At 46.8% G+C, this 16,840-nt stretch overlaps 1 protein-coding gene across 1 annotated transcript in view; it reads left to right on the forward strand.

The window, feature by feature from the left end:
* Positions 1-16,840, forward strand: part of TTC21B (tetratricopeptide repeat domain 21B) — a 1,345,192-nt gene that overhangs the window by 995,431 nt on the left and 332,921 nt on the right. The gene's annotated exons all lie outside the window — the stretch shown is intronic.

Consider the following 16,840-nt stretch of genomic DNA (forward strand, 5'->3'; position numbering starts at 1 on the left):
TGTTGTAGTTCTTTTTTGCCTCAATTATCATTTCTTTATAGGTTTTCTCACTGATTTTCCAAAGTGTTTTCTTGTCCGATGTGGGTTCTTTTTTCCACTCATTTTCCCTTTTTCGTTTGAGTTTTTTCTGTTCGAGGAGTTCCTCTGTGAACCACTCATGTGTTCTGTCCTTGGGCCTAGAGGTTTTGGTTAGGAGTGGAGCTTCTAGGTCCACTAGGGCCTGGAGGTGGCTAAGTAAGTTGGATAGGGTGGCCTCGCATGTGTCTTCATTATTTCCCTGTGTTTCAAATGTGTCTAGACATTGCATCAGGTGCTCCTTGATGCAAGATTTTATAATTCCGCAGTGTTTTTTTAACAGGGGGGTTGGGAAGTTTGGGTTTTTGAGTGGGGGGGAGATATGGAAGGTCACACTGTAGTGGTCCGACCATATACATGGGTCAGTTTTATATTCTTGGGATAAGAGGTTGTTGGTAACAACCCAATCTAGTAGATGACCATTGTCCATTGTGGGATCGGTGTTCATCACTTGATAGTCTGTTATTCAAGAGTTTCTCCAGTTTAATGGCCTCTTTGTCTTTGGGGTCTCCCCGCCACCGATTGAGATCTCCTAGGAGTAGAGTGGCGGTATTGGGTCCTTTGATCATGTGAGTTGGTGTGTTATTTCTTCATTAAAGTTGGGCATGGAGGTAGGTGGTCTGTAAACAGCAATTAAGTTGAAGCTACTATTATTGGTTTGGAGGTGTTCAAGGTGGAGGATTTCAGTACCATTGCATTGTATTTTAGTCGGGAACAGTTGAATGGTGTCTTTGGCAATAACTGCCACACCACCCCCTTGTCCCGATTCTCTGTTGGTCTAGTATATGATGTAGCCCTGTGGGACCCACCACAGTTTGGGAGTGCATCCAAGCTGCTGTTCTTTGCCGCAGTCCCTGGTAGAGAGGAAACCATGTCTGCCAACCAGGGTCAAGGACCCACTCCAGTTTGGAAACGCATGCAAACTCCTTTGTTTTTGCAACTGTGATTGGTGAAAAGGAACCATGTCTGCCAATCAGGCAAAATGCATGTCTGAATTTCTAGCTAGCACGAAGGTGGGTCGGGGTGGCTGGTTCCCTGGCAGCTACCCGTAGTTATCTGGTGAGATATTAGGTGCTGTGACAAGTTGTCAGAAGCGCCAGATTATGTGAACGGTTGGTCCAGATACTTGCATGGGTCTCGGCTGTATTCTATTGGATGAGATAACGCATGTTATGAGTGGTTATTGATAGGTGGGCTGAGCGTGTATGGATATATTTTGTTGTGGATGCGTGCCTGCGGTTCCATAGAAGAGAGACTGATACATGTTTGGAGAAGATCTTACAGAGCGTGTTGTACAGGCTTGACTGGGGTTCCTTCAGAGGTGGACTGATGTGTGTCCCACCCCTTGTCAACACCTCATGTCCCCACACATTCCCTTTAAGGCTTGAGAAAGATTCTTCGACGAGTTAGGGTGAGTTTGTCACACTGTTTAAGGGAGGAGCAAGGTTTTGAGAGCCTTCCTAAAGGCTAGGTGATCTTCTATGCTTCGGATGGTTAAAGGGATAGAGTTCTAGATGGTGGGTACTTGGACTGAGAAAGATGAGACCCCTAGTCTAGATGATGTTGTCACAGGTATTATGATGAGAAATGCTGCACCTGATCAGAGCTTTCTGTTAGGCCTGTATGTTGTGAGTTTGTGCAGTAGGTATTCTGGTCCTGTGTTGTGGAGTGCCTGGTGAGTGATACATATTGCCTTGAAGGTGGATCGTCGCCCAATTGGATGCCAGTGAAGGACGCAGAGGGAGTGTGAGATGTGTTCTCTAGGACTTGGGGCTAGGAGGAGTCTAGCGGCAGTGTTTTGTACCAGTTGGAGTTTACTAAACTGTCTCCCAGATATAGGGCATTGGCATAGTCTAAGCGTGAAAGGATGATAGCCATCATTGCAGAGACTCTATGAAGGAAGGTCAGGTAGGGAAATACGCAGCGAAGAATGCAAATGTGTAAGTAGCAGCTTTTTGTCACAGAGTTGATGTGATGTGAGAAGGGTCGGGTCCGGGTCCTATGAGGATTCACTAGGTGTCATCACTTCTCTCCAGGGGGGAGCCCCTTTTCTTGAGAGTAGAGAGGTGAGGCTGCTACCCAATAGTTCCCCTAGCGGTGGTTTAATGCGGAGGACCTCATGGGGAGGGACTCTACTATCGGAGAGAAGAACATTCACCTGGGTGATAGACTTTTACAGCCGCCTCCCCCTTTGACTGAGCCAACCATGCGCCATTGTAATATCAGGCCAGTTTCACCAACTGAGACGAAGTTCATCATCCTTAAAGTAAAAGTTAACCCCAATGCAAGCACTGAGAAGAGGTGGCCCCAAGGAGCCATGAAGAGTGGCTCATGGAACGAAAAAATTACTTTCTAGTGCTCTGCAGGGCAGTGGTCATCCAAACAATGTAAAAACCGATGGACTAAGTGACAAATGGAACAGTCCTGGATGCGGGTCAGCTGAGATGGAAAACAGCAGGGGAGATAGTCCAGCCCGGGAAAATCCAAGGCAGAGAGCAGAACGTTCCAGGAAAGCCGAAAGAAGTAATTCGCTGGAGATGAGAAGCAGACGGCGAGGAGCCTTTGCCCGGTGGTGTGGAGCTGGGCGGGAAAGTGGCTGGGTGCCGAGAGGCAGTTGCGCAACCTTCAGAAGGTGGACTGTGTCGTCCAGCAACAGTGCCTACACTGCCGGGCCAGGGAGCAGGAATCGAAGAGCATGGAGCAGGAGACGTAGAGACTAGCAAAGCCCGTACAACATTCCCGAACGCAGAAAGACCCCAGAAAGAACCAGAAGAGCGTCTTGAAGTCAGCAAAGGTAGCAGGTGTAATGCTAGAACCGGTAGGGTCATAAAGCTTGATAATAAATACAAGTTAATTGGAAATATTGAATGTGAGTTAACTGAACTTGATTATGTGAGTAACCTTCCTCATGGCAGTACTTGGCAGGAGAGTGAACCAAGTGGGCCTAGCAAAAAGGGGAGGAAAGTAAGGGTTTCAAACCCAAACAAGATAAGGGTCTGGGACTCGAAGCAAAACCAAGCGAATATCCGATGGCGTCACCCTCAAAACAGTGGCAGCAATAAGTCCACTGGCCATCAGGGAGGGGTCTGGATCCCTGGCCACTATTGCAATGGAGAGAAGAGCCCACTGTCCATCGCAAACAGTGGGGACGAGGAAACCACTGGTGATTATAAGAAGGGCCTGCGTCCTTAACAAAGAGACAGTAAAGCAGTGAGGCAACCTTCCTCATCTTAGTGGCGGATATAAGTACACTAGTCACAAGAGAAGGATCTGGGATCCTAAAAAGATTTGGGACATTGTCTACAGCACATTACCAAGGCAACGCGTGTATCAATCTAAAAGCACTGAATATCAAGAAATGCCAGGAGAAGGGAGTCATTCTCCTGGTAACAAAACCAAAGTAGAGAGTCGTTCCCCCTGGCTTTATCTGTCAAGAGCAGACCAAGAGAATGGAGGCATTCTCTTTATCCTCAACTAGAATTCAAATTGGTGGCGCCAGGTGAAGGGAGTCATTCCCCCTAACTTTGTTTTTGCATTGTATCAAGATACACTAGGGCAAGGGAGTCATTCCCCCTGGTTCTATTGGAACTAGTACAGTACAGAATCACACCAGGAGAAGGGAGCCATTCTCCTGGAGAGAACATTGTATAAAGACTGTTTTGAAACCTGTAAATCATGGTGTTTATTTGAAGGAATATTTTGGCTAAGCAACAATCTGGAAGCAGGAGAAAGGAGCAACTCTCCCGAAAGAAGGAACTTTGTGTTAGTGTTACGCTCACCTGGTATCCACGGGGACGCCACCCAGCCAGTTGGTCGTTGTGCCCTTCCCAGTGATTCCCTAGTGTGGTCTCGGTGTCGATGGGATTCCGCCTGAAAATGAAGACTATATTAGGACTCGACGACCAAGGTAAGTTTTCCCCCACCTCCCTTTTGTTTCCAGCCCCTCCAGGTTCTCTTCTCACCTGGTTGTCAGAATCGGTGGGCTCTCCCTCCTGCTCTCTTGGCAGGGGCGCGTTGTCTTTTGTGGGCGCGGGCGGTCCAGTTACTTCACTGACTGCTTCCCTTTTAGTGTCTTTCAGGTAGGTCTTTTTGCGATTGATGGCATTGTAATTCTTGCATGCCTTTTCTCTGTTCTAAATGTCTCTATCTGCCTAGGAGCGCGGAGTGTCCGCTTGGAGAACTGGATATGCTGGTTCTCACCGGGAGATGATGGCATGCTATAGCGCTATGATGTGGTAAGGAGGCGATTTGCGTAGCGCAGCGATGTCTTGTCCTCACTGACCTGTGCTTTTCTCTTTTCGTAGGTCGCTGTGACTTCCCAGCGCCGATGGAGTTCCGGAGCTATGCCGGCCGAAAAGCAACCAACCAGGTAAGTCTTTAAGCGCTTTGTGGTTGTAATGTCTCCACTACCTCCTTTAATGTCTTTCTCCTTTTCTCAGGTCCTTCGATCCGGGTGGTGAACTCCACCAACAGAGCTGACCAGGAGCTGCGAGCAGTGAAGGATGATGATAACGATGTTCTTGGTTTTTCTGCAGGTCCGGAATTCACCAGGCTCGTGAGAAAGCTGGACACGGTGAGCGTCGCGTTGCTAGAAGCAAAGTAACGCGAAGTGTGTTGCTTGTTCGGGTGTGGTTTAAATAGCCACTGTAAAGTAGTCCAGGTAAATTGGTCCCTAGGCCACCACACCCAAAACGCTAGACCCGCATAGCTTGGTTCTAGGAATCAAGCTATGTGGATGCCTCCATGTTGGCTGAAAGCCTAAATAAAGTAGTTCCTCAAGCAGATGTCTTTCCTTACTGATGAGCCTGGCGCCAAAAGCGCCAGGACTGGCCCCAAGAGGGCCTGAGAAGTGGATGCCAGGCCTTATTAGTGATCCGAGCCCTGATTCCACCTGGCCAATGGGCTTGTCAGTGGGGATCAGGGGTGAAGATTGTGACAGTTTACTCTTTAGTTTTAGAGTGTTGGGAACAGAACTAGGTTTTTTACATAGGACGGTGGTTTATACTTTGACGGACATCTTGACAGACCCTTTTAGTATTCGTTTTGAGGCGAGGAAACCCCTCTCAGAAGTTAGGCATAGCGAGGACCTCTTTACCATTTTCCAAAATAAGTCTATAACCAAATTCATGCCATCTTTGTGCCAGTCTCCTTGTTTGACATGTTTACAGTCCATGATGCATCTGCGGTTTTTTATTGTGTTGGAGGAGGTTGGCGGAGGGCCTAGAGAGAGAGGCCCGGGAGGGGGGTTGGAGAAAGTAGGCATGTCTTCGCAAGACCATGATCTCAGTTTTTCCTGGGTTGAGTATGAGATGGTTGCAGTCATCCAGTATTCATTTTCTGAGAGGTATTAAAGAGATCGGGCATGAGGTGGTGGGGTCCTTTGGGATTTTGAAGACTATTTGGGTGTAGTATGCATAGCTATAGCAGGTTAGGCCATTAGGCCATGTGATCGAATGAGTTGCGGAAAAGGGGCTCAGGTAGAGGTTAAAGAGCAGTGGGGCTAGAGAGAGGCCCCCGACAGCATACCATGGGCGACTGGGCGGGAGGTAGATGAGAAAGGAGGCAGATGTACTAATTGGGATCTGTTGCAGAGAAAGGAGGATATCCACTTCAGAGCCAAGTCCCTGATGCCGAGAGTGTGAAGTCTGTCCATGAGGGTGGGGTGGACAATGGTACTGAAGGCTGCCAAGAGCTCAAGTAGGATTAGGGTGGCACAGCCATCCGAGTGTCTTTTAAGATCATCCCAGATGAGACCAGATTGGGCAGGGTCAATGATCTAGTTCAACTCTGTGACCTGGCATAGTTGTCAATATGCCACTCGGTCCACTAGTTTAGCTATCAATCGGTTGTTTGAGATGGGTCTGTATTTGGTCAGGATGAGGTGGTCAAAGTAAGGCTTTTTGAGGAGAGGCTTGATTTAAGAGGTTTGGTGCTGGGGTGGTAGAATACGTACTGATGTTCCAATTGAGGTCAGTGGTGTTTCTTTCCGGGGTATGTTGTGGAAGTGATATAAAAGGTATGGGCACCTCAAAGGATATTTGAGGCGGGTTCATTCATCCTTGAACAAGGCTGAGCTAACGCATGGCATCCCATTTGCCGCAGTGTGATTCTCCATGTTGAAAGGGTCCACCCAGTTATCCTGAAGGGTATGTGAGGGTCCATTCATCAGCTGGCTATGCTCTTGAACTATTTAAGTGCCATGGCACCAATCAACAATCCTCCAGTATCAATTCAAAATCCAGAATACCGTTCCGGATCTTGCAGAGACAGAATTTTTCATTGTGGCCCTTACCTTTGTGAAATCTTGGAACATCTGCATATGCAAGTGCTGTGTGCAGACTTTCCTTCCCTCAATTCATGCAAAGGCCATAGTAAGTAGGTGGAGTGTTAAGTGCTTGAAGCTAGGTCAAATCCAAGTGGCATTCACATGTGAGCTTGAACTAAAAGGTTCTCTCATTTTTCAATTCAGAATTCTAACAACTGCCTTTGTCACTCCGAACCACATCTTGACCCTGTTGGTTTGCTTGCTCTATTTTGATTTGCATTTTGAATGTGTTTATTTCGGAATTAGATTCCATAAAAATAATCAGCACAAGGCATCATTACCAAACAGGATAAAATACAATAAAATCAGTAAAAATGCCAATCTTTAAAAATGCCAACAGAGTATACATCGATTAGTGTTCTTATGCGTGGCTATGCAGAAGCAATATGAGTTTTATTCAGTAAAATTATGCAAATGAATGAGCTATATAATGAAAACAAGCTTTTGATTACAGATCATTCAGAGGGAAAAAACATCTGGCAAAAATACATAGATCTTAGATAGCCATTAGGGATTTCCTTCTGTTCAGAGCCAGATTCAAGTACGACAAAGCCCAACAAGACCTGGGTGAATTGGCCCTTAACAAATAAGTCCAGGCCGGGCGAGATTGAGAAAAGCTCAGTACACGTAATATTGGACTTATTGTTCTTGCTCTGATCTAAGAATAGGCGGGGCAGAGAAGAATAAAGTGCAAGTTGTCTTGTACCGGAGCTTGGCAGAGCAGGCAGTGTTTCCCAGTGGCAGCATCATCTAGCCATAAAGAAGAATTGGTTCTGGGGGGCAGGCAATTGAATCTCACTCTAGAGATAGTGTTCCTTTCATTAGGGGAATTATCCCACATCCGATAGTTTTGAATGGTTTCTGATATGGAAAGCCAGCTGCACTCCTTCCTAGACTGATGCCTGACTTCGAAAATAACTTGTTTTCCAGTCTGAAGCGTAGCTTCCAAACCCTGTGTTTCCATTTGTAAGCCTTTGCTTGAAGATTTCTTATCTGATGCTGAGCTTTGTCTGTTTCCCAGTCTCCCATGTAGTACCACTTTTATGTTTCTGTCTGTGTTGATCTTGTAACAGAATTATGGTTCCTGTTGCTATGACGAGTACCCAAGTTCCAGTTTCCAAGTATTGTGATAGCCTTCTGTTTCCCATGATTACAAATACCCTTTCTCCAAGATAAATGCTGCCAGTTTCTAGTGCTATTTCACCTATCTGTTAGTATCTAAGCCTAGCGTAATGCTTACCTTTCATTAGTATGAGTTCCAAAGTGAGAGGTGGCTGTGCTGTCTAAACTTGTTTACTGGTTGTTCTTTTCTATCCTACTATGCATGTGCCTTCCTTTGTCCTTTATGTCCAGCCCATGACTTAGATTCCATGGTCCCAGTCACTAACTACAAGATCTAGCCCAGCCTTTCCTTATAACTCTGTCTTAGATTCCCTTCTAATGTTCCCTTGGATAGAGAGCCAATTCCATACTTGCACTTTTATGATTTGTATCTGTTTAAAAGCTCTACTAGCTTTTACAGAGGGTGCCATTCACTAGACGCTTTGTAGCACATTGCACACACAGAAGCAACATTACCACTCTTTCTCAATAGAGATGCTGGGCCACTGTATAAAAGCAACGTCTGCAATATGATTTGGTGAACTCTCTGCAATTCAAAGTGCACACATTCATGCATCAAACTAACTATAATTTCTTCCACGGTGGTTCACCTTTTGTGCTCTTCATAATTTCACCTTCCAAAAGTACCATTTCTTTTGCCTATGCTCTTTTCTCCTGCTTTGTATCTCAACGTATGTTCATCCCTTGAGCTTTTATGTTAATCTACCATTACCTTTGAGATATAGGGTCGTAGAAGCTGCCCAGCAGGTGGTCTTGTTCTGGGCGTTAAGAAAAGCTTGCTCTTACCAGAAATCCCTTGCAGATCAGAGAATATTCTCATTGGTAAGTTAACTGTTCCATCATAATTTAACCCTTGTCCACAACATGAATGAATCATTCTCAATATCTACATACCTCCTTATGAGAAGACTCACCTTGCTATGGATAAGGAAATGGAGATTGCCCTTAGTGAAATTAACAATGATATACCTATCTTGGTCTGTAGGAATTTCATTGCCAGGAGTCCAAGCTTTTCTGCCCACGACAGAAGGGGGATGGAGGTGCAAAGATTGTACTGGTCAGAGCTATAACAGTCTTAGAGCTCAATCTCGAGGAAAGAAAAGGGCGCCTTCTTTATTTTCGCCTGGGTTTAGTATGGTAAATGGTGCTTTTCCTTCTGATAACTCGCTACACTACACGCGGGTTGGTAATGGAGAAAGAAGCCTATTGGACTACATATTTGTGGCTAATTCTGTTACATTGATTGACGACAAGTGCATCTCTGTGTCATGAGTGACCATCATCCTCTTATTGCTTGTTGTCATCTGTATGTCCAACCTTCTGGCTTGACAACAACATTGTGGCAACTGACTGTTAATCCCTCATTTAATCGTATATCCTGGTCTGACCAATTATTAAAGAAAGCCTCCCTTATTATGCAAGATGTCCTTAATAAGCACTCTGATGTTTACAGTCCTGTCCCAGATACCCTCACTAATGAGACTTCTATGCTATGTATCACTCAATGTGGGCTCTCTATGTAGAGTATTAAGAAATGTTCCACTGTTAAATATTTCTCCACTCACAGGGTCGTCATTAGCTACAGTAAGTCTCTTCCCATTGTTATGATAGAGCAATTAGAAATAGGAAAAGGGCTCTTAGCTGAGAACTCCGTAATTTGGCTAAGTCAGAGCTGGGCTTGATGGCGCATAGTGGGAAAGTAAAGGATGCCAAACATAAGTATGCTGAATGGTTAAAAAGGCATATGTTCGTAATGGAGTGTTCTCGTTGGAAGGCACTTGTACAGGCATCCATTATCAAGGACGCCGTTGAATTTTGGAGAATAATTAATGGATCGAAGGCGATAGCTAGAGCTATCTATGGTGTTTCTGAAACTGCCTGGGTCCTTCGCATCTCACAGACTTTTGGAGGTACCCATGCAGATGCTTTTTCAACTGAATTATTTCAAACTAATTTGCAGTTTCAGAATATTGCTGGTGACATTTGTTGCCTTATTAATGCTAGCAAATCTTCTAGGGCTTCGGGCCCGGATGGGATCTGTAGCTCGCTTAACAACCTGATCCTGACACTTAGTCGCAAGCCCTGTATTGGCTGTTTCACTCCATTGATGTCATCCAAGATATTCATTCCTGGTGGTGTGATAGTATTCTAGTTCCGGTTTTGAAGAAGGGTAGTCATGATGACCCACGTAACTACCGACTCCTCGCCATGTTGGATGCTCCAGCGAACCTTTTCGCTCAAGTTTTATTGAAGGAGCTGGAAAACTGGTTAGAATCTTGTAATATTCCCTTCAGTCAAACAGGGTACTGGAAGGGGTACTTTAGACCATTAATTGCCTGGCCCTCATCACCACTATCCAACAGGCTTGGGATATTAGGAAGATCCCGATGTATGTGGCCAATGTCGACTTCAGTGCCGCGTTTAACACCATAGACCGGGTACGACTATGGAGTAAGTTGCAAACCTGGGGCATCCCATTGGGACTCTTAAAGATGATCATCCTTCTCGATCGAACTAGGGTCAATGTTAGGCTGGATCAGTATGGCCATGCATCCTCTTATGAAGGTTTAAAACAAGGATGCATATTAGATACAATGCTTTTCAACCTGTATCTTTCTGACATAGGAAGTGTACTCAATGATGACTCTGCCATCCCTCCCTATCTTGGCTCTACTGTTAAACAATGGCTAGGCGATGCGGATGACCGTGTCATCCTTGATCTCGCTGCCAGTGGTTTGCAAACTTCATTAAGCAACTTGAAGTATTCTGATCTTAATTCTTTGGTAGTTAAAGTCACTAAAACAAAAATCATGGTCTTTAACCCGTCCAAGAAACAACCACAAAAGGTACACTGGGAATTGGATGGGGTGCGCATTGAAGAAGTCCCCATCTACAAATATTTGGCTATTCACCTGGACTGCAAACTATATAGAACAGGTGAGCTCTTTCACACTCCTGACATTGGGTCGCATTGGGGCCTTTGCCAACAAAGTAGGAGGGTTCTTTCTTGTAGCCCTTCTACAGCTATTCCAGACTAGAATACATTATATCATCATGTATGGGGCTGTCATTTGGGCATTAACAAATCTGTATGAGGTGGGTAAAATAGAGCATACCATTCCAAAGAGATTATTTAGATTGCCATCCTATACATCAATTGAAAATGTATAATTAGAATTTAACATCATGCTCATTATCCAAATGATCCAACTTTGCTGCAAAGCAACACTTTGGCTAAGGCTCCTATGACCACCTTAAAGGGCCTAATTTATGATGTGCAAGTGACTAGATCTCTGTTGATGGCTAGTAACCATATTATAAAGATTGCAGACATGGCAGATAAGTGGATACAAACTCCTCTAGGCAATACATTGGGTACCACATTCAGCCACTTTAAATCCAACATGAAACATATTTTGTCTGAGTTTGGTCAGGGACAATCTATTGTTAACTTGGCAACTCATAATCATGCCTTGGAGTTTGTACATTATATTCAGGAAAGGGAGAAAGTAGCTATTTATGTGAAATGATTTATTGGGAAATCCTTGGTCTGGGATCATCTGAAACTAAAATGTAACACGGTCAGGACACGGGAAATGAGGGGGCTTGGTCACAGACATTAAGTGAACACAGGGTGTGGTGAGGGCATTATGGAAACAGTGAATCATCTATTGGTACAATGTGACTCTTTGCAGATCTTGAGGTGACAGGCACTGGTGGTGGGCTTGGGGTAGTGTTTACTAATGGAAGACATCTGTTCGTGAGTGGCAAACACAAAACATGCATTATTAATTTTACCATACTCTGGAGGAAGGTCTTAAGTATTTATTACATTTTTTCCTGATTTGGATTCCTGGCTTTTAAGAATAGGAACAATCACTGGCTATGATTGGCCGTGGATGGTTGTTTCTGCTTAGATTTTAGTGTTTTTCTGTGGTTTTTATGTCTTGAAATGTGTGATGTTCTATTTGATTGTGTTTGAACTCTTGGTCTGGTTTCATTTGATTGTTTTGGTACAATGGATTTGTGAAAAGTTTGTAAATAAACTATCACAAAATAAAATAAAAAATATGTATACGTGTTAATTCTTTGAACTTTTATGTTAAGCTACCATTCCCTTTGAGATATAATAGTTGTATGTGTATCACCTCTTTACACTGTTGGGTTCTGCCGGTTACAGTGAGCTACTCCATTCTGGTTCTCATCTCAGTCCATACCACAGGTATTGTCCAGTCTTGTTAAACCACCCTGCCCACTGTCGTATTGCTGTGTCAGTAGTGACCTTAGTCTGGGTTAAGATGGATTTCCAAAATCAACCCTGGTAGGGTTTTTTCGAAGACCAACCCTCTTATGGTGAAAAAGGAAGTGGGATGAATCAGGAGTCATCATCACTCATTTCCCAGCAGTAAACTCTTCACGTGTGGTCAGGGGACGGCAGCTGCTACCTGATCCTGACCCTATGGGTGGCTATATGAGCGAGGATCACATGGGGGGGAGACAACCTGCAGGGAGATGTCATGGCTTCATCGGTTGAGACATGGTAATCCCCCATTGTCTCTTGAAAATAACTCTCTAATACCCTCACGGTCTATTGTTATACGCCCACTCCTCCTCCCATGGAGAATAGGAAGATTCTCACTCTCCAGTTCCACCTACCATTCATCCAAGGTTCATTTACCATTTAAGACTACTGAAAATGTTTATTCAAGTCTTCTGAATCAATTCCAAAAACTGGACTTCCTTTCCCAGAATGACCAAAGTACTGGGATGAGGAAGCAGAATCGAGCAATGCAGGATGAGGAAAGCCACAAGCACGCTGTCATGATGCCTACCCCCAGGCATCTGGACCAAGCCCATCAGCCCCGGGAGCAGGCATCTAGACATTTAGTAAAACCTCAGCAGCCCCGGCTAGGGGCTATCTGGGTTCAGTCCTGGCGCCTTAGGCGCCAGGCTCATAGTAGGAATCAGTCCTGGCACCTAAGGCGCCAGGCTTATAGTCATTACTTACCTCAGGCAGACCATGCTGCAAATGACTCCAATCCAACATGAAGCCTGAAAGGGACTATTTTTCTACAGGGACTATTTTTTACTCGGGTGTGGTTCTAGGGACTTCATACCTGGGACTACTTTTGAGGCTATTTAAACCACACCCGACCAGCAACACACGCTTCGCGTTATTCTGCATCCAGCAGCGTAACACTCACCGTGCCTGCAGCCTGCATCCAGTCTTCTGCCACGCCCACCTCGAATCCGGAGCTCCTAAAACAAAGAGGAAAGAAAGGGACAAGGTTAGAAAACAAACTTATTTCTATTCCAGACAAGATTCTGGATCCATCTTGTCTCCGGACCTGTAAAGAACATCATTTCTACACGCACCGCACCTCCAGCTACAGCGGCGCGCCATACTCGCCAGTCTTCACAGCATCCTTCGGGTCGGCGCTTCCTCCATCATTTCTTCACCGAACTTCGGCACCTAGGAGACAAAAAAAAACCACAAGGTGAGCCGAGGGAACCAACAAATATAATTCTTACCACCATAGACTTACCTGATTTACCACCGAAGGCATCCTTTTGTGACTCTCCATATTTTCACATGCCGCATCTGTGAAGAGAGACAAAACAACACGTTTTCCTTGTGCAACATTTACCGGACAGCGCCGGGTAATACAGACTCTTACCTGAGCGCCACCAGCTGCCACAAGAGCATCTTTTCACGAGCCAGCTGCAAGACAAGAAAGGAAGGGGGGGAACAAGAGTGAACATCGGACATATTGAACTCTATGAACTTAATACTTACTGGTCCTCACCAGGAACCTCGGAGTCAATACTCTCCGGAACTCTCCCGAGCCTTCAAACCAGTGAAGTAACTGGAATCGACTCGCCCCTGCAAATCCACGCAGGATGGAGAGCTCATCTTTCAAGAATATAAGGTGAGATTGCTGTGACGGCATTTCAGAGGTAATTAGTTGGTGAGGACTGTAGGGGTGCCATCACTTGAATCCACAAGTGGCTAAATCCATCTCTCCACTTGCAGGAGAATATTTCTACGGGTTAAGCAGACAAGATTAGGAGGGCAGATCCAGTCAGTCATCGCTGCACTAGGCATCACGTGGGTGGAGACCGCAGCTGTCCGGGTCTGACCGACGCCCCTGTGGGAGCCAGGTGAGCGTAACACACAGCATTCTGGTGGTTGCTCATACACACCTGTGTCCGGGAAGTTTAAAAGGCAAGTTAAGCAGGACATCAAGGGACTCCTGGGCATTTGCAGGTGATCAAGAGCAGTGCTTTCCTTTCCGGACCCCAGAGCGAAGCAGACGCTGCAAGTGAAAACCATGAGACCCAAAGAAACCAAGGAGAAGCGGTCGCGGAAAGGAAGCAGATGAAAACGCTTACCGGTTGACCGTGGGAGAATACAGCAGGGCCAACGAAAGCGGGTGAGTCTTCCCAGAGGCTTTGGGGACCCCGGGCCGTCTCAGCGGTCATGCCGAATGCAAGTGAATGAACAACAAGCAAGTGAGAGAGAAAGAAAAAAGAACTTAACATTAAAAGGGGAAATAAATTGCAAATAAAACCCTTACTGTTAATTGTGCAGACATAGGAAAACCCACGACTGGATAATATATCCAGAGGACATATTTTTAAACAAAATGTGTGTGAGGCTATGGAAAAGAGTAGAGAACACATGTGAATATAAGAAGCCCTGGCAGGAGAGTATACCAGACAACCATCACAAGTGTGTGAAAACGAGAAGTCCTGGCAACCAGAACTGTGTTTAATTAAAGTGAAGGATTTCTTTGTTGTTCAGCTGAGAGGTCCTGAGAAGGAACACCAGGACTATGAAAGGATTATATTAACCAGGTGTTCAAGAGAGAGATAATTGCAAAGTCAAGACAAGTTTGTACGTCAACATTATTGTGGGCCAAGAAAGGCACAAGGAACTGTTGAACGTGAATCTTCAGAGAACCAACATGAATCTAGGGGAAGGGAATCATCCTCTGAAGCAAGGACCTATATCCTTGCAGAACCTTTATTCTGGAGCCATTTATACTTTTTTTTTTTTTGTGAACACTTTTCCAAACCCTCCATGGTTCGACATTTACTATCTCCACCTTAGAATCTAGTTTCAAGGGGATTGGGTCCTCCGACGTATTCCATATCTATGACATGTAATCACCACAGCTGTGCTGCTTCGGAAACTTTTTTCGGCGTCTGCGTCCTGCGTCGATGACGTCGATGCGCCGTAGTCGAGGACCTCGTCCGACGTCATCCGATGTGATAAGTAGGATGCACGACACCCGTAGCCTCAGTTCCGTTTTTTCCGCGAACGTGTTGCTTCGTGAATCTCGGTTAACGCCTCGACTCTTTGGAGTTCTGTTCTTCGAACCTGTTCGTTTTTTTGAAAATCCTTCGTGTGAAGATATCTTCTACTTCGTCTTCGACCCCGCTTCTGGGCTTCAAGAAGTGCAGGGAGTGTGGGTCCAAGATGTCGGTGACGGACTCGCACAACGCCTGCCTCTGGTGCCTCGGGGAGGCCCACGACACGGATGACTGTATCGACTGCCAGTTGCTCACGTCCAAAGCCTTACGTGAACGTAAGAAGTTGTTGTCGGTAGGTCGGGTGTCCAAGCCCCGGAAGTCGAAGTCTGCGGGGCTTTCGACGGATGATTCGAGAGGAGACTCTCCGCGTCATCGTCGGAAGTCTCGTGGGTCTCCTACTAGGAGTCGGTCTCGCCACTCCTCAGCCTCTTCGAGGCATTCTCGGAAGCGCCGACACCGGTCGTCTTCCAGGTCCTCTTCGGAGGACTCTGCCCGGCACGTCGCTTACCCCACCAGCCGTGCGACGCCGGAGGAATGGGCTTCCTTCGGGAAGAAAATGCTGGCGATTCTCGAGTCGCAGGGTACTAAGCCGTCCGCGCCCCCGAGTGGGGTCGGTCGTGAGAGGTCGAGAGACACCGCTCGCAAGAGTGGTCGGCACGAGTCACGGGAGAGGTCCCGTTCGGACAAGGGGACTCGTTCTCGACGTACCCGTTCCAGGTCCCGGTCCTCGACGCGTTCGAGAGCGTGTGCACCTGTGATGTCTTTGGGGAAGACATCGACGTCTGAGGCGTCGAGGGCGTCGGCAGGCTTTCTCGAGGCTCCGGCTCCAAGGAAGTCGTCGAAGCCATCGACGCTCAGGTCGTCAAAGGACACGCTCGGAGCTCCGGCTTCGAGGACTGTGTCGACACCGCCGATGCTGGTGCCGCTGCATCTGACGTCGATGCCGATTTACTCGACGCCGATCCTCTCGGCGCCAATGCCTGTTCACTCGACGCCTTTCGAGGCCGGGGTGTTGGAGGTACCCCGTGGCACGGGGGATCCCCCTAGGAAGGCTCTGGTTAAGAGCAAACACTCTCGGGTGCCTTCTTTTCGTCACCTGGAATATATTTGAGGCGGATGAGGATTCTGATGGCCTGGTTCCTAGTCAGGTTCCAGATGAAATTGTCTTGGGCCATAGTCAGTTTGACGATTTGAGGCAGTCACTGCATGATGCCAGTGGACTGGACACCTCTCCGGAGGTGGAGTTTTGTAGGCCTGAGCCTGGCTCTCATGCCGATTCCTGGTACCGAAGCCTTATGGCTAGGGTTTCTGAGTACTTGGGATGGTCTGCTCCCCCAGGGGAGTTTGTGCAGGATGATCTCACGGACATCCTTGATGTTGGTCCCCCAACTGACCCGGTACTGCCGTTCCATATGGCTTTACAGAGAAGGGTGGCGGCGGCTTGGACTGCTCTGGAGAGTCTCCCGGCGGTGGGCAGGTCCTTGTCGCGAAAATACCGTCCAGCCAGTAGCGACCCCTGCTACTTGACCAGGCACCCCACTCCGGAGAGTTTGGTGGTGCAGGCGGCCACGGCCCCGGCAAAGCAGGCATCGTACCCTACCATCCCTCCTGATAGGGACGACAAACGTTTTGATGACTGGGCGAAGAAAGTGTTTTCTTCTGGTGGTATGGCGCTTCAGGCGGCCAACTCCATTTGTGCCTTATCTCGTTTCACACACACTCTGTGGAACTATGTTGCGTTAGCGGCTGAACATATTCCCGAAGGGGACGAATGGGATGGTTTCCTTGCTATGGTCCAGGATGGTAAGGATGCCATGTGTGAGTCCGTTCAGTCGGGTTTGAACTTGGCTGAATGCGTCAGCAGGTCCATGGCGGCGAGCACCGTGATACGCAGGTTTGCGTGGTTGCGGAAGTTCGGGTTTGCTCCTGATGTGTAGTCCCGGCTCCTCAACATGCCCTTTGACGGTGAACACCTTTTTGACAGCAAGGCTGACGAGAGCC

This window comes from Ambystoma mexicanum, chromosome 9 (genome assembly GCF_040938575.1).
Source record: "Ambystoma mexicanum isolate Mex_15411 chromosome 9, UKY_AmexF1_1, whole genome shotgun sequence".
Classification (NCBI taxonomy): Eukaryota; Metazoa; Chordata; class Amphibia; order Caudata; family Ambystomatidae; genus Ambystoma; species Ambystoma mexicanum.